The sequence below is a fragment of the Lissotriton vulgaris genome, chromosome 7, assembly GCF_964263255.1.
Source record: "Lissotriton vulgaris chromosome 7, aLisVul1.2, whole genome shotgun sequence".
Taxonomy (NCBI): domain Eukaryota; kingdom Metazoa; phylum Chordata; class Amphibia; order Caudata; family Salamandridae; genus Lissotriton; species Lissotriton vulgaris.
Genome location: NC_141695.1, coordinates 1,114,801,722 through 1,114,824,433, shown reverse-complemented (window position 1 = coordinate 1,114,824,433; position 22,712 = coordinate 1,114,801,722).

The following is a 22,712-nucleotide window of genomic DNA, read 5'->3' as shown; positions in this document are numbered from 1 at the left end:
TATGTTGAAAAATAAAAAGACACTAATGATCCCAGAATTGTTCTTTCGAATAAGGGTTTTGGAAGGAGATCAACATTGTGGTAATAATGAAGGGTTTGAAGTGGTAAAAGAAGAGCAAATGCCTTCGAATTCTTAAAAAAATACAAAAACATGTGCCTAGATCACAAAAGTAGGCATGTGTCGTGTCCCAACCCACACATACACGTGGACACTGACTTGTATTTAAGAGCTCTTTATTACTGCTTCTTACTTGGTCCCCGTCCCTACTCTAACTGCCCTTTCCTGTTCCTGACCCCACCTCTTCCCCTCGGCCCACCTAGCTCCTCCCACCCCAACTACTAGACCGTCAACAATATAACATCTCCCCCTTTCTTAACAAAACAGCAAAGTGAAATTAGTCCATTTCAACAATCAGTCTCTTTGGAGGCTGTACCTGTCGTCGTGGGCGACCCGAGGTGGTCACAGCGGTCTCGACCACGGGTTCTGGTTCCATGCAGGGTGCCGAGTCAGGTGTGCTTGTTTCGGGGTGCTCAGAGTTCTCTGGCACGGAGGCAGGGGGCGTGCAGTCACGCTTCTCAGGAGGGCATTTCTTAAAGTGGGATGCGTTCCGAGTGACCCGCCTGTTCTCTGACTCCGCAGTCACCATTGTGCCCTTCTGCTGCACCACTGTAAGGGGTTCGTTTCTGAAACGACAGTCAGTTTTCTGGCGCTGTTCTTGTTTAACAAGGACTCTGTCGCCCTCCTTGAGGGAAGGGGATCGGGCCCTCCGTTTGAGATCAGCATGTTCCTTCATCTTCTCCTTGTGATATCGATCTGTTGCAACCATGTCTTTGATCTGATGGTCTGAGAGGGGCTTCCTCAGTGCGCCTTCCCAGGTTGGGATCCGAGTTCTAGGTGTCCTCCCGAGCATGAGAGTGGCAGGGCAGACACCCGTCGTGGAGTGGGGAGTGGTTCGGTATGCACAGAGGACTTCGTTCAATGCTGCTTGCAGGTCCCTTTTTTCGGCAGTGGCCTGTTGGAAGGTTTTCTTGATGGTGGCCATGAAACGTTCGACAGTTCCATTGGCTTGTGGCCAGAGCGGGGTGACCTTGCGGTGTTGGAAGTCCATCTGTTTCGCAAAGTCACTGAATTCGTGCCCGTTGAATGGGGGCCCATTGTCCGTTTTGATGATTCTGGGAACACCCCAGGTTGCGAAGACTTCCTCAAGTACTTTAAGGGTACAGGCGGCATTGGTGGACGGGATGAATTGAGCCACTGGAAACCGGGAATATTCATCTACAATGGCGATCACATATTTCCCTGACTGTAGGGGCCCGTAGAAATCCATTGCAACTTCTTGCCATACACCGTCGGGTAGCGGGGTCATTTGAAGCGGTGCCGGCGGCGTGCTGGGACCAGTTAGCTGACAGGGATGACAGTCCTTCAGAGTGGCTTCGACTATCTGGTCTAGCGCAGGGAACCAGACGCGCTCTCGGAGCGCTCTCTTGGTGGAGACGACCCCACGATGACCTTCGTGAGCTAGATCAACTACGCCTTGTCTGAGGGTGGCCGGGATGACTATCCGGTGGTCTCTTAGAAGAAGGCCATCTTCAGTGATTGAAAGTTCGTCAGCAACGTGTCGGAACGCTTGGAGTTCACTTCTAACATCGGGGTTTTCCTCATCATCTTGCGGATGATGTCTCCACCTGTTGGACAGTATTCGCTTCATCACGATCTGTAGAACGGCGTCTTTGTTGGTTGCTTCGCGGATGGTGTCCATTGGTATGGCTGGGGGGCGAGCATGATTTGAGACGAAGTGGATGTATTCTTCTGCTATGGATGAAGTCGGTGCTGGAGAGTCTCGGGGGTGGCGAGACATGTAATCAGCAGGGTTGTCACCCTTCCCCGGTTTGTGAATGATTGTAAAGGTGTATTCCTGCAGCCGGAGGCCCCACCGCTCAATCCTGGGGGGCATCTTGCTCTTCGGGTTACCGTATATTGTCACGAGTGCCTGATGGTCAGTAATGAGCGTGAAGTGCTTCCCATAGATGAAGATGTGGAAGTGCTCACACGCCCATACGACCGCCAGGCTCTCCTTCTCAGGCTGAGAGTACTTCCTTTCCGGGTCCGTGAGGCTGCGGCTGGCGTAGGCGATTATCCTCCGTTGGTCAGATTCGTCGTCATATTGAGCCAGGATCGCACCCAGGCCTACGGGACTGGCGTCTACGGTGATCTCTGTTTTGCGTTTGGGGTTGAAGTAGGACAAGCAGTCGGACGACTCAACCGCCCGTTTGATGTCTCTGAAGGCACGCTCGCAGTCTGAGGTCCACTCAAAGGGCTGGTTGGATTTCGTGAGGAGTCTCAGAGGATGACTTATTGTGGCGTAGTCGCGGATGTACCGAGCACAGTAGCTCGCCATCCCAAGGAAGGAGCGTAGATCGTTTACATCCTCAGGGCTCTTGGTATTGTTGAGCACAGCCACCTTGTCGGGATCTGGTTTCATGCCGTTGGATGAGAAAATGTGTCCAAAGAATTTCAGTGTCGATTGATGAAACTCGCACTTGTCCTTATTGAGGGTCAGGTTTGCGTCTAGCAGAGCCCTGCAGACGCGGTCAAGGGCGATGTCGTGCTCTCGAAGATTGGCGCCATACACCAGAATGTCATCGCTGTAGTTGAGAGAATTTGGAATGTGGTGGATGATAAGTCGAATTGTCTCTTGGAAAATTTCAGCTGCTGAGGACACACCAAAACTGAGGCGTTTGTATCGGAAGAGGCCGAGGTGTGTGGCGAACGTGGTGATGGAGCGAGAGTTGTCATCTAGCTCAAGCTGGTGATAGCCCTTGTTGAGGTCTAGCTTGGAAAAGACCGTGGCTCCATTGAGGGCTGTAATCATATCACTCAGGTGTGGGCCGGGGTGTCTCTCCCTTTCGATTGCTGTGTTCGGGAGGCGCATGTCTACGCATAGACGGACTTTCTCGGGGGTCCCTTTTTTTGGCACGACAACTACCGGGGACACCCAGGGAGTGGGTCCTTCGGTGCGTTCTATGATGTCGGCATCCAGAAGGTCTTGCAGCTCTTGGGCCACCGCGGCCTGCAGGTGAAACGGCACTCGCCGTGGATGTTGAGCAATGGGCTTGATTCGCTCGTTGATATGCAGGTGTACTTGTCGGCCTTTTAGTTTGCCCAGGCCCTTGAAGAGGGCTGGGTACTTCACAACGTAGTTGGAGCTGTCGTTTATGTTGAAAAGAATGTGAACAAGGCGTAGGCGCTCCGCAGTCGGAAGACTTAGTAGGCAGTCGGCGTCAGGTCCCTTGATAACGTGAATGACGGCGGGAATGGTGATATCGCCGTGTGTGAGGGTGGTGTCGAACTTCCCCAGGCATGGGAGTGGTTTCCTCGCCATCCATGTGTATACTCGAACGGGTGCAAAGCGCAGGTGAGGCTTGGGAACCATGCGCTCGTGCTCAGCAACAGAGATGTAATTGAGAGAGGCACCGCTGTCCATGACGAACTTTGCTGCATGATTGCCCACCATGATGTCGAGCCGGGGGTAGCGTTTGAGCTGGTCGTTGTCAGCGATGTTGACATACTCGGTGGTGTAGCCCGATCGCCTGGAGGAGGAGGATCTGGATTCTCTCGAGGGGGATCGGCGATCCCATCGGGACCGTCTGGACTCACGACTGGAGTGAGACGACGCTGGGGAGTGAGCAGGTTCATCCTGAACGGCTCTGGCGTGGTGCCGCTTGGTTTCTGTCCTTGAAGATCTTGGCTGGCTGGTGCGTCGATCAGTACCGCTACGTTGTTCTCGGTGATACTCGCTACACATGACCTCAAAGTGATTGGATCGTCCGCATTTTCGACAGCGTTGGCCCATGGCAGGGCACGAGTCAATGTGGGGGTAATCATACCCGCACCTGTAGCACCGTCTTGTGCGTTCGGGTCGTCGGTCTCTCCTCTCTGAGTCTCTGGGCCGGTAATCTGTCCGGCGTCTGGGTGAGAATTTGGATCGGCGTGATCGGTCACGTGGGTTGCCTCGGTAAGCCTGTCGGCCGTGTCGTCGGTCGGAGACGCGGTTGGCATGTTCTCGGCTAGTGCTGGGTTTAACTTCGATTTCCGCTGCGTTTTCTTCAGCTTGATCATATATTCGTGAGTTCTCCTCGATTTCTGCCAACTCTTGTGGCTTCCTTAGTAGCCTTCGTCTCAGCGACTCTGAATGGCACCCCGAGATAATTTGAGACTTGATGGCCGCGTCTGGGGAGAAGTTTGTGAAGTCGCAGTACTGGGACTGACGCCTTAGCCGGTGTATGAAAGACGTTAGTGGCTCATCCTTGTCCTGGTGCTGTTGGTGAAACTTGTGTCTCTCATAATCAACGTTTCGTTTGTGCAGGAAACGGTTGTTCAATATGTCCTTTACCTTGACATAGGTGTCGCCATCAGCAGTTGGGATCTCTCGCACTATCTTGCTGATCTCGCGCCCTCCTAAATTGCGAAGGGTAATTATTTTGTCCTCGTCTGACTCGATCCTGGAGCCCTTGACATAGTCCTCAAAATCCTCCAACCATTCCTGCCACTTGAGGCCCATGCTGCTCCCAGTCGTGACTGTTAGGGGTTCTGGCGCTCGCAGATGCGTGCCCTTGATCTCCTTTCCAGCGGGAGCATCCTGTGCGCCTGTCGCGCGATTGTTGGACATCCTGAGGAGGTGGGTTCAATCCTGACGCTTGACTCTGGTTGCAGGGGCGGGCGTCCGCTCCCTTCACTTCTGGCGTAAACTTTGTAGATGCCAATGCTTGTTCGTTGCGCCTTGCTGCCGTTTCTTTGCCAATGCTTGTTTGTTGCTGCTTGTTGCTGTGCCCCACGAGCACTGTTCACTAGTTGTTGGCGCTTGGCGGTGTCCTTTTGGGGCTGCCAGGGCTTGTTTGAAGAGTCTGCCTGACTCAAAGATGGCCGCCCTCCGTTTTCACAGGGCTTGTCCCTAAAGCTGCCTGACCTTGTAATGGCCGCCTCCTTTGGCACAACACGAGGTTCCTCTCCCTCTCCGGGCACACACATTCAGTATTAGGAAACTCACAGTGGAGCTGGGCCGACCTCCGCTCTCCCAGCGCGTTCAGGTAAGGACTGCTTGTCCAGCGCTGGTCTCGCGTATTGCCTGCTGCTTGTCTCGCTTTTGCTGTCCCTGGCCGGGTTAGCGCTGGCTTCTGTGTGGTGCAGCGTGTGTCTGGGGCTCTCTTTTCGCCTCCTCTCGCCTTCGCAGCACATCAGGCTCACCTGGGCAGCATCGGAGGGGGTCTCCGGTCCCTTGTCAGCGTCGGCGCACTGTGGGCTCGTCAGCGCGTCTAGCGCGGTCGGCGTTTGGCGCTCTTCACTCGGCGCCCTCTCTGCCGCGTTTTCTGCGCTCCGATTCAGCGCTTCCAGGACACCTCAGCGCTCGCTCGCTGTGTCGCTGTGTTTCTTCTCGACCCTCGTCCACTCGTGAGGGGAGATCAGGCCACTCCTGGGGGCTCGTTACCGGCGCCGCAGGGGCCACGTTGCAGCGGAGTGCACTCCACGCTGCAGGACGGGGCACTCGTGAGGTGGGGGTTTCTTCAGATCCCACCCTCGTCGCCAGCTGTCGTGTCCCAACCCACACATACACGTGGACACTGACTTGTATTTAAGAGCTCTTTATTACTGCTTCTTACTTGGTCCCCGTCCCTACTCTAACTGCCCTTTCCTGTTCCTGACCCCACCTCTTCCCCTCGGCCCACCTAGCTCCTCCCACCCCAACTACTAGACCGTCAACAATATAACAGCATGTATACGTAGCCAATAACCGCCCCCAATCTGCACTGTGTGAAATCAAACAAGCATTGGCAAAGCCAGTAAGACTCGCTTTTGTTTACAAATGGAATGAAAAAACTGATTGGTCTGGCTATTTGTTAACGGGGGCTTGTTCAGGCCTAGTTCGGCCATTTTGAATGCGCTACTCTCAGATGTTCTGGAAGGAACATTGGGCAAGGACACCAGCTCTTGGGGAACAATAATTTGGAATCTAAGAAGTGAACATTTGTTGAAAAGACTCCATTTGCAGAACTAAGCTGTCCCTTGAAAGAAGTCTGTAATGAAAAAAGGAGTCAGAAGGGTAAGTTTGCATAGCAAGTGGAGCATTTAAGTGCCATGCATAGCAACACGTTGCATACAAGATACTTTATTGTATTATTGGTGCACGTATAAGAAAGGTTAGTTGTGCTCAATGCACATATTTACTTTGCGGGCAAAAAGCTGTAAATTATTCAACATGTTATCAAGAGAAGAAATGAAACGTGTGAACTTTCAAGACTGATTACTGAATAGCCACAGCCTTTTATAAAGACAAACTGGATGTCACTTCCTGAAAAAGTCATAAACCAGCAACCAAATGTCAACATGGCAGTACAGTCAATACATCAAGGAACTGACACACACTGATGCTGAATTACGAGCTACGTCATTTTACTTCTGCAGTCTAACAAAAGGGCAGCTTTCGTACCCTTGCCGATGTGAAACAAAAGGGACAATGCATCAGTCCACGAAATGCCAAAACCTTGATGGACAGCCCGTCCAAGCAATGGCAAACCACGAGAAACCCAAGAAAGCCAACGGTTGAAGTGGGCTGATCCAACGCGCACCTTGCCTGTGCTACTATTTATGTAATCGTTTTTAACGTATTGGCAACATAGGGTCTCTACAGTTAAAGCTGTCTGAAGAGAGACCTAAAAGGACGCATTGAGGTGGTAGACCACAGTTGAGCATCCCTTTTTGCAGGTGATCGTCCTCTGAAACATTGGGTGTGGTATCAAGGTTGGTCGAATCTAGTAGAGTTTTACCAGGGGTAGGTGGAGTTGTATCTACCCCTGAGAAGGATCCATCTGGCAAATGATATTTCCCACACTTCCTCATGTCATACCATCAGAGCTGAACTTGACTTGTTGTTGTATGTAATTACTCTTTGTTATGTATGAAGCTGTTAAATAAATAAAAATCCTGAGGTCAATTCCGAGTTGTTTCACATGATGCTGCATCTGAGCTTTCACTACAGGCATTAATCCTTCTCAGAATCCATCCACTTTCACAGGGGGGATGTGAGCCTCTTAGCAGAGAATTTTTAAAGCCTGGCCAAAGTGGGTAATTACCCAGATCCCCCACCTTCCAAGGGGCCCCCTGGAAAAGTGTTCTCTCTCTATCTAGTTCACCCATGTCTATTTCTATATCTGAAACTCTAGCCTCTCTACCACTGAGTTTGTTTCTCTGTGCCCGGTGACATCAAGAGTATTTTTTGGGCCATGCAAAGACATGCTGCAATTGTTTTAGTGTGAGCCCTGTTCATGGAAGTTTACGTGGCATCATGTAAGATTCAATTGCAGAAAATGTTTAATGAAATTCAAAGTAGTTACAGACAGAGGGCCCAATAATAAAAGTCTTGCCTAGGGCCACAAAATCCTTAAGACAACACTGCCTGTTAGGCATCTGTAATCCTTCATGGCTGGTTTAGAACATGAATAGCCAAGTGTCAGATGTACACTTCGTATTGACAAGTGCATTAGTAGGATCCGGAAGAGCAATGTCACACTGTCAAGCTAGCTCCCTACAGACAGCCAGCACTGTTGTTTATGGAGAAAGCTCTGCGTGTGATTTGCTAGTGCAGCACCTTTTTACACAATGCAGAGGTGCCACGTGCATCTGTGAATTGGTGTCTCTGTGTGAAAGGTGCTCTAAAAATGTAATGTAATGTAAAAGGCATTTGTAAAGCGCACTGCAACTCCGAGAGGTGTCCTGGCACTCTGCACATCCAGTGATTGGTTGATTCATACTTTTAATGATCAACATAATGTTTCTACCAGGTATAATTAAGGAATAAAGGCAATCGAAGAGAGGCACACGAGATGCAAGGCCTCCTGGATTGCAGTATCTTGAAAAGGAGGGAGGTAATACTGAGTGAGTGGTAAAAACATCATGCTATAAGATCTAAAGATTTTGGCCAGAACACATGCATTCGTTTTTAATTCAGTGTTTTGCGTTCCGACTGGAGATCATGTAGGATTGTAAGAAAATCTGACTCTGTGCATATTCTGTGTCGTGTAAGTGAGGACAGTAGGCTGTATCCAATATATGGATCACAGCTCCAGTTTAAGTTTGCTCCACAGGGTCTTTTTGGAGGAGTCCTGTTATAGCTTGAGCACATAGTACTGGGCCTGTGGACCAAATTAGTACGTGCGCCTGTGCCTGTGTGTACCTAGGTGGAAAGTTATGTGTTGGCCTAGACGAAGCTGTCCAGTACTTCAAATGCAAACGAAAAGGTTTTTTGAAGTGCAGAGGGTTCCCAATAATAAATATTTGTTAGGAGGAGACAAATGTATCCTAGTCTACTCTCACCAGAAAAAGAAGAGCAAGCCATAGAGAGAAAAAACCTGGATCTCCTGGTTCCCGCTTCCACTGGGCCAGGGACAACAGAAACATCTTCAAAGAAGCTTGGATTACAGAAAGAGGTGTCACCTAGAGACAGCCCATGTAGATTCCTGTTTTTCTTGAATCATAACTTCACCTAGTAATTTGGCCCCGATAGGTTACTCATTGCGAGTGGCCGCGTATGCTCGAGACCGCTCCTGATGAGAAACTACCAGTCCGCGTTGAGAAAGCTGCCGCTCGAATAAAAATCTCTTGAGCGGCAGAAAACTACCACTTGCACTGTGCATGATGCCGTTTGAAATGATTGCACAGTGCGGACAAGCATCGGCACTGTGCAATCATTGCGAATAACATTTTCCCTACCGCACTATGCAGTTCACGTAGCTACGCGTAGCGTGCGAAGTGCACTTCGCGTAGCTACAGGTAGCGCTACTACACGAACTACGCCCAGGGTTAGACTAATGTGATTCCTGACTGTTGCAGAGGGAAATTTGACCCTTTCCAGGTACTCAGAACTGTTGTAATAGTCCTTGAATGGATGATGGACTCACCTTGAACAACTCTCATCCTGCAAACTGTTGAAATGACAATTCCAGCTTCAGAGCACCCATGTGTCTTGGAGGTTTCTACAGCCCTGCCAGCAACCTCAGGGCCTAACAGAGGGACCTAAAGAAGGACGAGGCAGGGCAGCCTACACGTGCATGAGATGATGTTTATTTCTGAAACGCCTCAACTAGTACTTTCGAGATTCTTCTCCTGGGTTTCAATCAGCGTAGAAGCCAGTTCTTGGCATGCTAAGCCTTAACATTTCTAGCCTGGCTCTCTGAAGAGGCATCCACAAGGTATACATTCTGCCTAGGATCTGCTTCTGGGATTTATTTTCCCTCCGACTATGTCGGGTTTTGTGCATCCACACCGTGAGAGCCGCAGAACGGCCATTTCCAGCATCTAAACGTGTTGACAACCCCTCGTGATCCTTCTAGAACAGGTGTTTCTTTCATAGTCAAGGGAACGCCTGCTGTGACTGTGTAGGACATTATGAAGAAGTTTCTAAAAAAGGAGAGCAATGCTGAGGTCTAGGTAACTCCACAATTAATGTGAATATGTGGGAAATATTCAATTTTTATTGCCTCTTGGATTAAGTGGTGAGTGAAAAAAAGGATCACAAACTTCAAATGGCAGAGAGATAGAATGGTCAACAATGTCCAGCACAAACCTCAGCAAAAAAACACATATAGCAAGACCCTGCATCTCATGTATCTGTTTATACATGGTGCTCAGCTGAGCGAGGAGGGGTCGGGTTACAATAAACTAATGCTTTTCTACCTAGGATAGTGAACACTGTTGTTGTTCAAATCTTTAAAAGTACACTGAAGTTTACTGCTTCAATATCATATTTCCTTCTATCAAAAAACTTACATGGTGATCTAGGGTTTCACGTTCTGTGTTTGTTAAATGTTAAAGAGCATCACGTGATGTTTTTTCCGGTGAACAACCTTCACAACAAAACTTTTACAACGCACTACCATTACAATGCGGTCATTACAACGCAAACCATTACAACGCATTGCGCTGGGGGGCGCTTTAGGATAGGGAATACGTTTAATTTTCTATCCAACACCTTCCCTAGTGTCCATGGGGACTGGAGTTGGAATAGAAAATTAAACTTTTCACTATCCAGCACCTCTAAGCGCTATGCGTTGTAAAGGTATGCGATGTAAAAAACGCGTTGTAAAGGCAGGCGTTGTAATAGCCTGCGTTGTAACGTCATACATCCGTTTTTTCCCAGTCCCTTTAACGGGTGTATCTGAAAACATGACAATTGAGAGTATATTTTATTCTTTTTCACAACTCCAACAGCTCTTGGTCGAAAATAAGCTGACTTGTTTTGTAGCTGTATGCTTCCATCATTTCTACTAATTCACTCAAAGCATGCACAGTGACCATGCTAATGTTCAGCCAGGTCTGTTTTGTATGTTACATTTTAAAAACACCTAAAATCTTGTTGCACATGTCAATTCCAGATCATTTGTTAGTTGAATGGTACCTTACTTAACTATTTTGGCTCACAGCATGTGCCACTGTCCTAACTGAGGGTGGGAATTGAATATGCTACTGTGGATGTTTAAAATCTTTGGTGAAACTTTTGGGAGCTTACAAATTATTCAAGAGGTGCTATTTCTGAGAACGTGGGGCCTGATTTAAAGTTTTGCAGGTGGAGTGCAGACCCTCAGGGTGGTGGCTACCTTGACAGACTACGGCGCACCAAATTTAGAGATGACCACCAGCCCGGTAGTCATCACTGTACACTGTAGGGAACCGCAGTCATGGCGATTTATTTCAATGTACAGAGGTCAGTGAACGGCTGTCATTGGTTTTAATGGCCATCCCAAAACCTTCAACCTTTTTTGTTTTTCAATAACAAACTCCCAAAGTGGGAATCTGTTTTGAAAAAAACAAAAACGAATGATTCCCTCACCCCAGGAGTTTTCTTCCAGGGTGGGAGGGTCATTATTGTTTTTTCCCTAGTCCTCACCGCCAGGGATTTCCTGATGGTGACCGACAGGAAAAAAATAAATTACACCACACACCCTAATTAGAGTGGGTGATGTAATGTCCTTCCTTCAACGGTCCCTACTCTCTTGGGCAGCAGGAAGAAGTATTCCTTCAACTGAGTCAATGGAGGCTCTATCAACAGAACACTTAAAGTCTGCCCATCTTCAAATGAGGTGGGTAGACCAAGGGTTTGGTGGTTGAATGTGAAGGATGACACTGTCCTGCAAACTCTAAATCAGAGTCTTGGTTCTCTACATAAGAAGGTTGGTTATGTTTTTAATTGAAGATTTTAACACTTTTATCTTACAAAATGTGATGTTCCTTATTTGGACTACAATTCATGCTGGCATTTGCCCAGTTGTTGTTTTGACTGGTTTAAATTCATTTAGCGAATATTTTTAAATAAAGTGTTTGTCTTAACTCTAAATACCAGTAATGTAATGTAATGGGAACAAAGAATATTTTACTTTTATGAAAGCCAATAAAACTTGGTAATAATATTTTTGGATATGACTGTGTTTTTGATGCAAATAACAATTGTGTGATAAGACATTTAAGGTTGCATCTGAGTACTGAGGAGAAATGTCTTTGTAGCTTCCTTTACCTAAACTTGTCATTCATGGAGCTTGTGGCTGACTAGTCAATAGGATAGAGTCCAGACTGTATGATTGTCTTGTTTCATATAATAGCATAACTCATAACATGTACAGCTTTATGTGGTTTTTAAATCAGTTGTTTGTTCAAAAATAACTATATGTAATAGAGATGATTGGTTTCCTATTGGTTCAGATAGTGTTGTGTCTAAAATTTGATAATGCATACTATCTTGTCATTACCTATTTTCATTGAAGTTGATAGAGAAATTGTTTTCTTTCTAAAGTTGAGTGCTGGATGGGGTGGCAGAGGATCAACTACTAAACTGTATTTTAACTTTACTAAGATTCAACAAACATAGATATAGTTATCTTTTGCGTTTGGATGACAATCTGATTTATTTGGATACAGGTTCTTGCTCGTCATACCCATTCTTCACCCCTACAACTTCTATTTGTGTTCTTAATATCATCGTTGGTTGGCAGGAGCGCCCTGACATTAGGACCAAAATACTGATGTGTTAGGTCTCTGCTGTAATGCACAGATAAAAGGTGGGATTATTAATTAATGATGTACTCAAATTGTATTCCATGCTGCTTATCTTGAACTTATTAATGACACATTTGAATGTTCCTAATTAGGTGGTTGTTGGGGGTAGTAGTCGCTTTTATACTGAGTTACGCTTGTGTTGTTAAAGGTGCTGGTTGAAGGCAGTAAAGAGCTTGTATTTTGTGAAGTTGCTATGGGCTGTCAATCAAGCATGTTTGTGTCGTGGTGTTCTTCCGAAATAAATCTCTAGATACAGCCTGTCTCTGTGGTCCCTTCTGTGCCATACTATGGAATCCAGGAGTTATCATCACTTAGTTACGTACCCTTGTTCGTGATTGTCATCATGCCTCCTTTTTGTCACCCCAAGTACTCCGCTTCGCATTGCGCTCCCACACTTTTGTCCTTTGACCACTGTTTACTGAACTTCAGCCAGTGCTTAATGTGTGCAGATGGTTGCAGTTGGGGGACATCAGCAATCACTGGAGCAGGAGCCTATTATTTATCATCATCAGAGAGAAACCCAGAAAACACAACGACAGAAATATGAATGAAACACAGACAAATGGAGAAAGCAGAGATGAAAAAGAACCTCCAAGACTGAGTTAAAGAGGTGGCCTGTAGGGTGATCAAGAAAGAAGCATGATGTGGAATCTAGAAGAACATCGTTTAAGCCCGCACTTACTGTTTATAAATCATTTTGGCACTGTGAATTCAATAACTCTGGTTTGCCTTCATGACAGTAGGGTACAGGGGGTGAATGGGTAACTGATGGAGGGGGTTTGAGGGAGGAAGTACAGCGGCGGTCGGCATGGATCAGAGGTGCAAGGTGGGAGGGGGGATGCAGGAGGTAGGGGGGCAGGGGCGGGAGGGGGAGAGAAGCGGGTATAAAAAATGTAATAAAAGCTTACTGTTGGACAGGCCTCATGGCATGCCCGTCCCCGCCCCGCATGGCGGGTCTCGGACTACTGTTACCCCTGTTCCCCGGACAAGACCCACACCTGCAGCCCTCCGGGTCAACCCCCAGCTCTTCCCCGACGGAACCCAGACCCGTAACTACAACATTCTCGGCTGGCCCTGGGCCTTTCCCGAATCACCGTCCCCGGCCCAGCCGCCATCTTGGAACCGCCACGACCAGGCCTTGTGGCCGCGGGTCGACCTCAGCCTCAGGCCCAGCCAAGCCCCGACATCGAGGCACCACCATCCACCCAGGGGGGAAAGAGACCACTTGGCGAGTCAATGGAAGAAGGAGTGTCGATGGCTCCCCTCCTCTGGTTTCGATCGCCCCCAGCCTCCCTGGGCACCGGGTCCACCCCCCTGCTGGGTGTCTGGACTCCCTCATCCAGGACCCCCCGACCTCCAAGTGCGAGGGTCCGGACATCAAAGGGCGCCAGACCTATAACTGGGGCAGCTCCAGAGCAGGAAGACAGTTGTATCCTGGAGTCGAGAGACACCGAGACAAACTCATCTTTGAAGGCCTGCTGGCGCTGCCGCGGCTCATCCTCGTGAACCATCTTTGAAGGCCTGCTGGCGCTGCCGCGGCTCATCCTCGTGAACCATCTTTGAAGGCCTGCTGGCGCTGTCGCGGCTCATCCTCGTGAACCATCTTTGAAGGCCTGCTGGCGCTGCCGCGGCTCATCCTCGTGAACCATCTTTGAAGGCCTGCTGGCGCTGCCGCGGCTCATCCTCGTGAACCATCTTTGAAGGCCGGCTAGTCATCAAATCAATACATTTAAATAACGGTCAGCACATTAAGCTGCGGAAGGAAGACTGCTAATGGCTACGTTTTCGAGCCATAAAGGTTTCTGGGTTAAAATTGTTTACAGAGTCCAAATCCTCAAATCAGTATCAATCAATATATGAATGTATTAGGTAATATGTTGGTCAAATTATTCAAAGTCATATAAGTCAGATGATGAACTGTCAAAAGTTGCCTCAAAGGAAAAGTTAAGTAAAATCAGTTCTCTAATAAACAGAATAAACTACTGTGCTCTAGATAAAGGTTCTGAACTCTAATCTACATTACACTAACTTAAATAACATAATTCTAGCATTTCCTACACCTATACATAGTACCCATAAAATAATCTAATCAGGTTAAAGTAAGAAGGTACAATCTACCACTCATTAGTTTCTCAGGATACTACACAGTACAACTTCTCCAATGCCTTTCAAACTTACGTCCCTATTAGGATGGCGGGCGGACTTTACCCGCCCCCATCCCCGTGCAAAACGGGACCGCCCGCCATAGGAGCAGCAGTCTCGCCTTGGCAATTAGGATGCGCCCGCCACACTGGCGGGCGCATCCTGTATTTTTAACATTGCGGCGGGCAGTGCTGAAAGAGCCGCCCGCCGCAATGGTAAAAATGCACGTTGTGCATTTCAAAGCACAACATGACAGGCACTGCGTGGTGACTGCCATGTTGCACTTTGAAATGCGGGGGGTACCATAGGTACCCACCATGTGCACCCCCACCTCTCCGGAGTCCCTGGGGGCCCGCAACAGGCCCCCGCAGGGATTCTCCGCATGCCTTTCCGTGGCGGCATTGCCGCCACAGAAAGGCATTCAAATTTGCCCATCATATTATGGCTGGCGGTGTCTGATAGACACTGCCACCATATTATACCTTTTCTGCCCCGGTCGCCTTGCGACCGGGTTGGAAAAGTGGCGGGCGGTCTTACCGTCCTCCGCGGTCCCCCCCGCCATTCTAATATGGCAGGGGGGGGGTCTTTAGAGCAAGGATGGCGGGCGGATCACCCCCGCCAGGCCGGCGGTGGCTACCGCCAGCCTGGTGGGGGCGATCCGCCCGCCATCCTAATGGGCCCCTCAGTTATCTGCAACAAAACAGGGTTCATAGGACCAGCCTGGACTCTGCAGGTGTAACTGTTGCAATCAATTAGGGCATTCTACGGCTATCAAATAAAAGAAAGCATTTCAACTGGAAAAGAAAGCAAACACACATTGTGTTTGTTAATTAGAACTTCAGCTTCTCCTAGAAATAAAACACGCACGTCATGAAACAAGATAGCACCCAAAAGTTAGCCATTTTATACACAGCCCTACATTAGCTATGCTCAATCTAAATGTGAACTATACACAGTAAAAAGCATTTGCATGTTTACATGTTAATGTCGATAAAAAGCCAAGCATTTATTATAAAAAAAATCTTTTTAGTAACACGAAGGTTAAAACCATTTTGAAGTCTGGGCTTAGAGGGGTGCTGCCAAAACCAAAAGCATTCAAGCAAAATGCCATAATACCACATACCAGCCCCATGTTGCACGCCTACCAACTCACATAGTGCAGCTCTGTGAGGCACAATTTCATCCCTCGTGACATAGCGACCCAGTGTAAAGACATTAACATATGGTGAACTAGAATCTCTTTCAAAGAATAGGTTTCCAGCTCAGATACATACTCCCGGTATCCATGGGCACCACCCTCCAAGACCTCACCCACTTTCACTCAGTAAAAACCTTCTAAGTTTGGCGGGTCTGCATATTGCTTCAATACAGCTTGATGAGTCGCACAGATACTCCTTCACGACTCATTGCAGACATGCATGATAAAAGAAGATGCACCATTCTCATCAACAGGTAATTAAAATGGTGCAGCATGGCTGTGCGCGCCCCTACTTGAACGTTTTAATAGTTGATTGCTTTTGTTATCAGTCCTGGCTGTATTATGACTGTTGGCAAGCATCGTTGCCTTTTTGCTATCCCCCCGAGGCACCCTAAAGATAGGCAACATGGGCGGCGGCCAGGACCCCTACTGAAAAAGTGTGCTAACTTCCAAAGCTAGGCACTTCTGGTGTGCATTTGTGGTAACATCTTAAATCCAATTGGACTTTATGACTAATCCTTACTGTAAATGTACTTTGGCAGTCAGCCAGTTTGTTACTGTCACTGCTTTCACATTAGAGCTTAGGTCTCACATAGACAGCGCATGCGCTGTCTCTTTGAGGCATTTTGTTTTTTGTTAGTGGGCTTCTAGCCCTCCCATTACGTATCATTGGTGGGCTTCAAAGCCACTCTCAATTGCTTGCTTCCTAGTGGTCAGTTCTGCAGCCTACACTTCCCTCTTCTTGCATGTGACCTCCCTAGATTATAGCTCAAGTACTTGTGTCCTTACACTGCTTGCACTTTTGGGGCCTATTTTTTCTCTTTGTTGAGCCACTCTACAGTGTGCATCTTTCCTTGCAGCTCTGTCATTTGCTTATTGTTGATTTAGGCTGTTCAGTTTGACTTCTTTGACTTCGTCTCTTCTGCCAGTACTCGCTAACTGTAAACAGGTCTTTAAATCTTGTTTGTATCTTATCTTATTTGTAGTGCATTCAAAGACAAAGGACAAATGTCAGGCTTTGTATTCCCAGGAAACACAGTGTTCACTTTTCTTTCAGTGACTTCAACGTTAGAGAATTTATTCGACAATTTATCCTGCTGAGTGCCCATGTGAGAGGACAGGCTGCAGGGTGTTATCTTTTCTAGCACACAACAAAAATGAATTGTGCTGCTATTTCAGAATACATCAGAATGAGAACAGTTGAAATTAAGCAATTCTTTTTTGTAAAAATGAAGTGTGGTAGAAAAAAATATTTTAATACGATCAAAACAAATCAATACACTTGGTAATGACATTTCCACACATTATCATTTGTGCACAGTAAAACTGTATGTATGTGAAAATATAATGGCCATTTTCAATTGGAAATGTGTTGTCTGTTATGGCAGTGTGCTATCACACCATGCATGTTCCACACTACACCACTCCATTTTACACTACTCCTCTCTACACCACTTTAATCTACAACACTCTGCTTCACTCTATGCCTTTCCACTCTGTGCAATGTCATTCCAGACTATGCCACTCCACTGTAAGATACTCTATGACACGGCTCGCCACTCCGAACCCCTCCACTCCATTCTACTCCACTTCTTTCTACCCCACTCTACTCAATCTACCCCAACCCAATCTACCCCACTGCACTTCAATATACCTCACTCCACTTTACTACAATCCACCCAACTCCACTCAATCTACCATTCCAATCTAATACACTCTAATTCACCCAATCTACTCTACTCCAATCTACCCCACTCTACTCCAGTCCAATCTACCCTACTCCAGTCTACCCCAACCAACTCCACTCTACCCCAATCAATGCAATCTACCCCATTCCACTCTACCATACTCCAATCCACCCAATCTAACCCACTCTATCCCAATCTACCACTCTCCACTCCAATCTACCCCACTCCACCCCAATCTACTCCTCTCCAGTCTAGCATAATCTACTCTACTACAATCAGCTTCACTTCAATCTACTGCACTCCACTCCACTCCACTCCACTCCAATCTACCCCACTTCAAACTACCCAACTCCAATCTACCCCAGTCTACCACACTCAGCCCCAATCTACCCCACTTCATCCCAATCTTCAGTACTCTAATCACCCACTGCATGCCACAAACTTGTATCCTTGCTATACAGCAGCCACAGTGTACATCATGGCTAAAACACATTGCCAAAGCCAGTAGCTCTTCCAGGGAGACATATTGGCTTTGCCAATGCTTGTTGTCCTTTGCTTTCAAAAAGTGTCATATTTCTGGATGGAAACAAACAGCAAGCAAAGAATGACCGCACAGAAAAGCAAGTTGACTACTTGGCCCTTGTTGACACACGTCAGAATAAGTACTGCATGTCACCGGGACTTAAAAGCATTGGGGGCACTGGGCCAGGGAGCGGCGAGCCACTCAGCCGCATGTGGGATATTTATCATTGTGTGCACATAATTCTCGTGTCCAGAGGATGCAAGCTGGGCAGGGAAGGCTGCTGTGGTAAGCAATCCTCCCTGCTGAGTAAATGTATTCACAGAAGGCGCAGGGGAGAAAGACAAGGCAGACCTGTCAGCTGGGAGCCGTCACGGTCTGAGCCCTCTCATGCATGTAAAATGGACGTGGGCCAAGGGCGCACCGTATCAAAATCTTTTCACTGTTTATCAGCTGTCCACGAAGGTGGACATTTCCCTCCATGATGTGCCGGGAGGTTGTCTCTTCAAACGTCTGGTAACTCGGGAGAGTTCAGGTCAGATGGAGAACAGGTATTGTGGCCTTTTTAAACATGTTTTCAACTTACGAAGCCGTAGAACTTGTGCGAAATTGCAGGTGTGTCATGAGCGCCATTTTTTTTTCTCACTAATTTCATGTAAGCTTCCATGTGGGTTTTCGGCAAACGGGTGGTGTAGAACTCAGAGGCAGATAGTCGCCTTTTGGTATTTGGAAAGCAGAGTAACATAGCTGCCAATACTCAGCTCAGCTTGGATCTTTTTTGAGTCTTCCTAATCAGATAATTGACTACCATTACCAGAGAATAAGGTTAGTGGCGTACCTCAGTATTAAGGAGGGGCCCTGAGGAATCTGCTGCGGTCTCCCTGAGTCTTCCATATCTCACAAATAAACCTTAGACTGAAAGAGGGGACACCCCCGGTGTGAATGTGGGAACGCCGCTGTGCTGCGGGGGCCTGCTTTATGCTCCTGAATACCAAAGGGTCTTCCATAGGTAGCACCCTTCTCACATCCATGGCTTCACCATCATCAAAACGTTCCAAGGTATTTGCAGCGAACCTTGACATTTCCCGTCTATACCTCTACAAACCCCTTACTGTCTTTACACTAAGAACACTCAATCCCCTTTGTGGTGGCAAGCTGTGCTGCTCCAAAAAAATTTGAATGTTGGAACCGGCACTTTCTGGTTGGCTGAAAAGATGCCTCTAGCCAGGCATAACCTGCCACTCCCGTCAAGGGCAGGTGATTACACTCGCTGTATAAACTGTGCTTACCTTTGGGTAGCTTGGTACTGAATAGTCAGGCTTATCTCAGATGCAATGTGTAAAGCAAAGTCACAGCAGTCACTCGTGATCAATACACTGAGCATCACAAAATGGACTTCACACAGTATGTATGTAAATAACGTTTGTATTCAATACACATATTCAATCAATATAACATAAACGTGAGGTACTTTTGGCCTAACCTAACCCCCCCCCCCCCCCCCCCCCCACAGAGAGAGAGCACCCTTATGCAGTGCGACATGCTCTCAACCCGAGAATATCGCCCACCCTAGCAATCCTGATAATACAATCCCATACAGTTATAGAGTACACTCTGGGTCATAACAATATCAAAAATGTGTGCATACAACAAACTAGAACACTTTTTAGCAGCACCGCGGGCCGGAGCCACGCAAGTAAACCCAATATCAGATGCATTGTGCTTTTGGTATGAAATCAACGTATGAAGCAGCACTGCCATCCAGTGTCATGAGTCACAGGAAGTTCGCAGACTATCCCTCCCCTTCACACAAACTCCCTCCTCACTGCTACAGAGTGCAACAGGTATCAGCCCAGTCCATGTGGTATGCTCTTGCAGACATACACACTCAGCACCCTAATGCAGTGTCACTGGTACCCAGCAGGTTGATAGATAACACCCTGCAGAGTCCATGTCACTGCCCCCCCTCCACCCTCTTGTTCACCCTGATTGTCCTATACCCCGATGGAAGATAACCAACCCCCTCCCAGATAAAAGGCTGTGCATATCCGAAGTCACACTTAGTCTGGGTCTTCTGAAAGCAGGTGGGTATATGTGGCAAATTTTAATTAGGAAGTGGACGTAAACAAGATGAGTTTAGCAGCCACTCAGGAAGTTCACCCACAGGTCTCAAAACACAATGGAATAACACAGTCTATTGACCTGCTTCCAAACTGTCTCGGCAGCGTTCCTTCAACTCAGTCAATCTCTATTACTACTACTTGGTGCCAAGATATCTTCGGAAGGGGCCAGGGGTATAGAGGGCAGTTGGTCCACCACTATGAGGGTCAAAAGGGGAACAAACTGATGAATAGGGAGTAACATAGGGAGCCTCTCAATAGGAGGAGGTGCTCCAATCGGTACACATTGATCAGGGTCGTACCCAGGCAATCTGAGCACCGCTTCAAAAAGAAGCACCATCCAAAGTCAACAGGTGTTGGTTCAAACACCTGTACATTGGGGCCTAATAAATGGGTTTTGTTCCCCTTCATGTTAACACTGGGTCTGGCAACCAAGTGGGTGAGTGTGTTTGGGTGTACCTGATGTGCCTTCACAGCCATGACATGCAGTGTGTGTGACCAGCACCGGGGGTCCCGGTGTGACACCAGAAGGGAGGACTTTCCATGTCCACAAAACTTCTTGTGGCCTAAAAATAAACAATATCAATGTTTTAGAGATTAAACAAAATAGAAACTACTGTCACCCACTGTAAGGTACAGCAAAACAAGCACAGAGTCAAAATAATCTATGTTATGTTATGTTAATGGTTTTTGTACCGCGCGCAGCTGCCCCAGCAAAGGGGCGTCCTGGCGCCAAGGAAGGTATACATAACATCACAAAATGCCACAGAATCAGGGATTTTTAATAAAAAGAAGAGTTTTGAGGGCACGTCTGAACTGGAATAAATCTTCCAGAGCTCGAATTTCACTGGGAAGAGAGTTCCATAATTTGGCGGCTACTACTCAAAAGGAGCGGCCTCCAATCCTGCTCAGCAGAAAGCGTGGGACAACAGACAAATTCTGGCCCATCGATCTCAAGGGTCGAGAGGGAACATATGGGTCAGTAAGTTCATCAGAATAGGTGGGGCCGTGCCTTTCAAAATTTTAAAAGCCAGGCAGAGCACCTTGAACTCGATCCGCCGAGCAACAGGCAACCAATGGAGCGTTTGCAATGCTCTGGACACTGAACAACGTCTGGGCAACCCTAATACCGCTCTTGCGGCGGCATTCTGCACTCGTTGCAGCCGCATAAGTTCTGCCTTGTTCGTACCTGCTAGCAGAGCACTGGCATAATCTATCCTAGATAGAACAGAGGCCTGGACCACAAGCTGTCTAGTGGGGGCATCGAAGAATTTAAGCACCGGCCTGATACCCCTGATTATGCCAAAACAGGAGGCAGCCACCCTCTTAGTCTGGCAGGTAAAACTAAGTGTAGGGTCCAGCCAGACCCCAAGATTTTTTATCTCCATAGCAGGAGAAGGGATCATTCCTAGCTCGGGGGGCCACCAGTTGTCATTCCACCATCCAGGTTGCTTACCGACCACCATCACCTCTGTCTTCTTTGTGTTCAATTGGAGACAGTTTTGGTTCATCCAATTGGCCACCGCACGTAGCCCCTCACAGAAGTTGAGGGCGTCCACAGCTGAGTCCCCTCTTAATGTGACCGCCAGCTGCGTGTCATCCGCATAGGACACCATTGTCAGGCCCCAGCGTTTGACTACCGCAGCCAGCGGTCTCACATATAGATTAAATAGAGTGGGGCTCAAAGATGATCCCTGTGGGACCCCCAAGGTGAGCGGGTGAGAGGTGGATTTGCCGGGTGGTATCGCAACCTGAAAAGATCTGTTGGAAAGGAAGGAGCGGAACCATCCTAGAGCCAAGCCCCTGACCCCAGCTTCCTCTAACCGCCGCAACAGGATCTCGTGGGACACCGTATCGAAGGCGGCACTCAGATCTAACAACAAGAGTGCCGCTGTTTGTCCGGTGTCCAGCACGGAGTGCAGATGTTCGACCATGTATAACAAGGCAGTCTCCGTGCTGTGGCCTGCACGAAATCCATTTTGCGTGGGATCCAAGATGTTAGCTTTGGCAAGGTGGTCGGCCAGGATCCCATTCACGTGGGCTTCGGTGACTTTAGCAGCCCACGGCAGCAGTGGGATGGGGCGATAGCTCTCGGGTTTTATAGGATCTAGGGTAGGCTTTTTTAGGATGGGTGTGACTACCGCTTGCTTCCACTTGGAGGGCACAATCCCAGAGGCCAGTGACATGTTGATAAGGGCCAGCAAGGGTGAGCGACATGTTACCTGCATGTTTTTAAACTGGGCCGGTTTGAGGGGGTCTGCAGGGGAGCCGGATTTGATTTTTAGGCTCAATAGATCAAAACCTTCCTCAGAAAGGGGGGCTAGCATATCCAGGGTCATATCATTGCCCTTTGGACAGTCAACTGAGTCCGAGCGATGCATAATAGTTGGGAAGGTGCGATAGATTACTAGCACCTTTTGCACAAAGAAAGAGGCCAGACTCTCGCAATGCGAGTCTGTGCAAATTTCTGCTGCAGAAGCCCTCTTAGTCGTAAGGTCCTTTAGGACCTTGAAGATTAGTTTAGAGGGGTTAGGGCTGTTCCGAAACTCCTGCGCATAATATGCGGCACGTGTTCGACAGACCGCTCTATGATATGCCTTGGTTAAAGTAAGGTAGCAGGTTTTGAGCGTGGGTCGTAGGCTTTCCTCCATCGCCTTTCTGCTTGCCTACACTCTCTCTTAAGAGACGCCAAGGTCTCATCGTACCACGGGCTATGGGCCTTAGTCCGGCACTTGGAACGTACCAGGGGAATAAGAGAATCCAAGGCCGTGCCAATCCAGATGCAGAATGAGTCATACCCACAGTCAACATCCGAAAAGGGAGGTAAGGGTGTCTTTTCTAGAAGAAAGTAAAAGTCTTCTAGTTTTAATTTACTCCACTGGCGAGAAAGAGAGGTTGTATTCTGTGTCACAAAAAGATGATCTGCCACGGGAATAGTTGCCTTC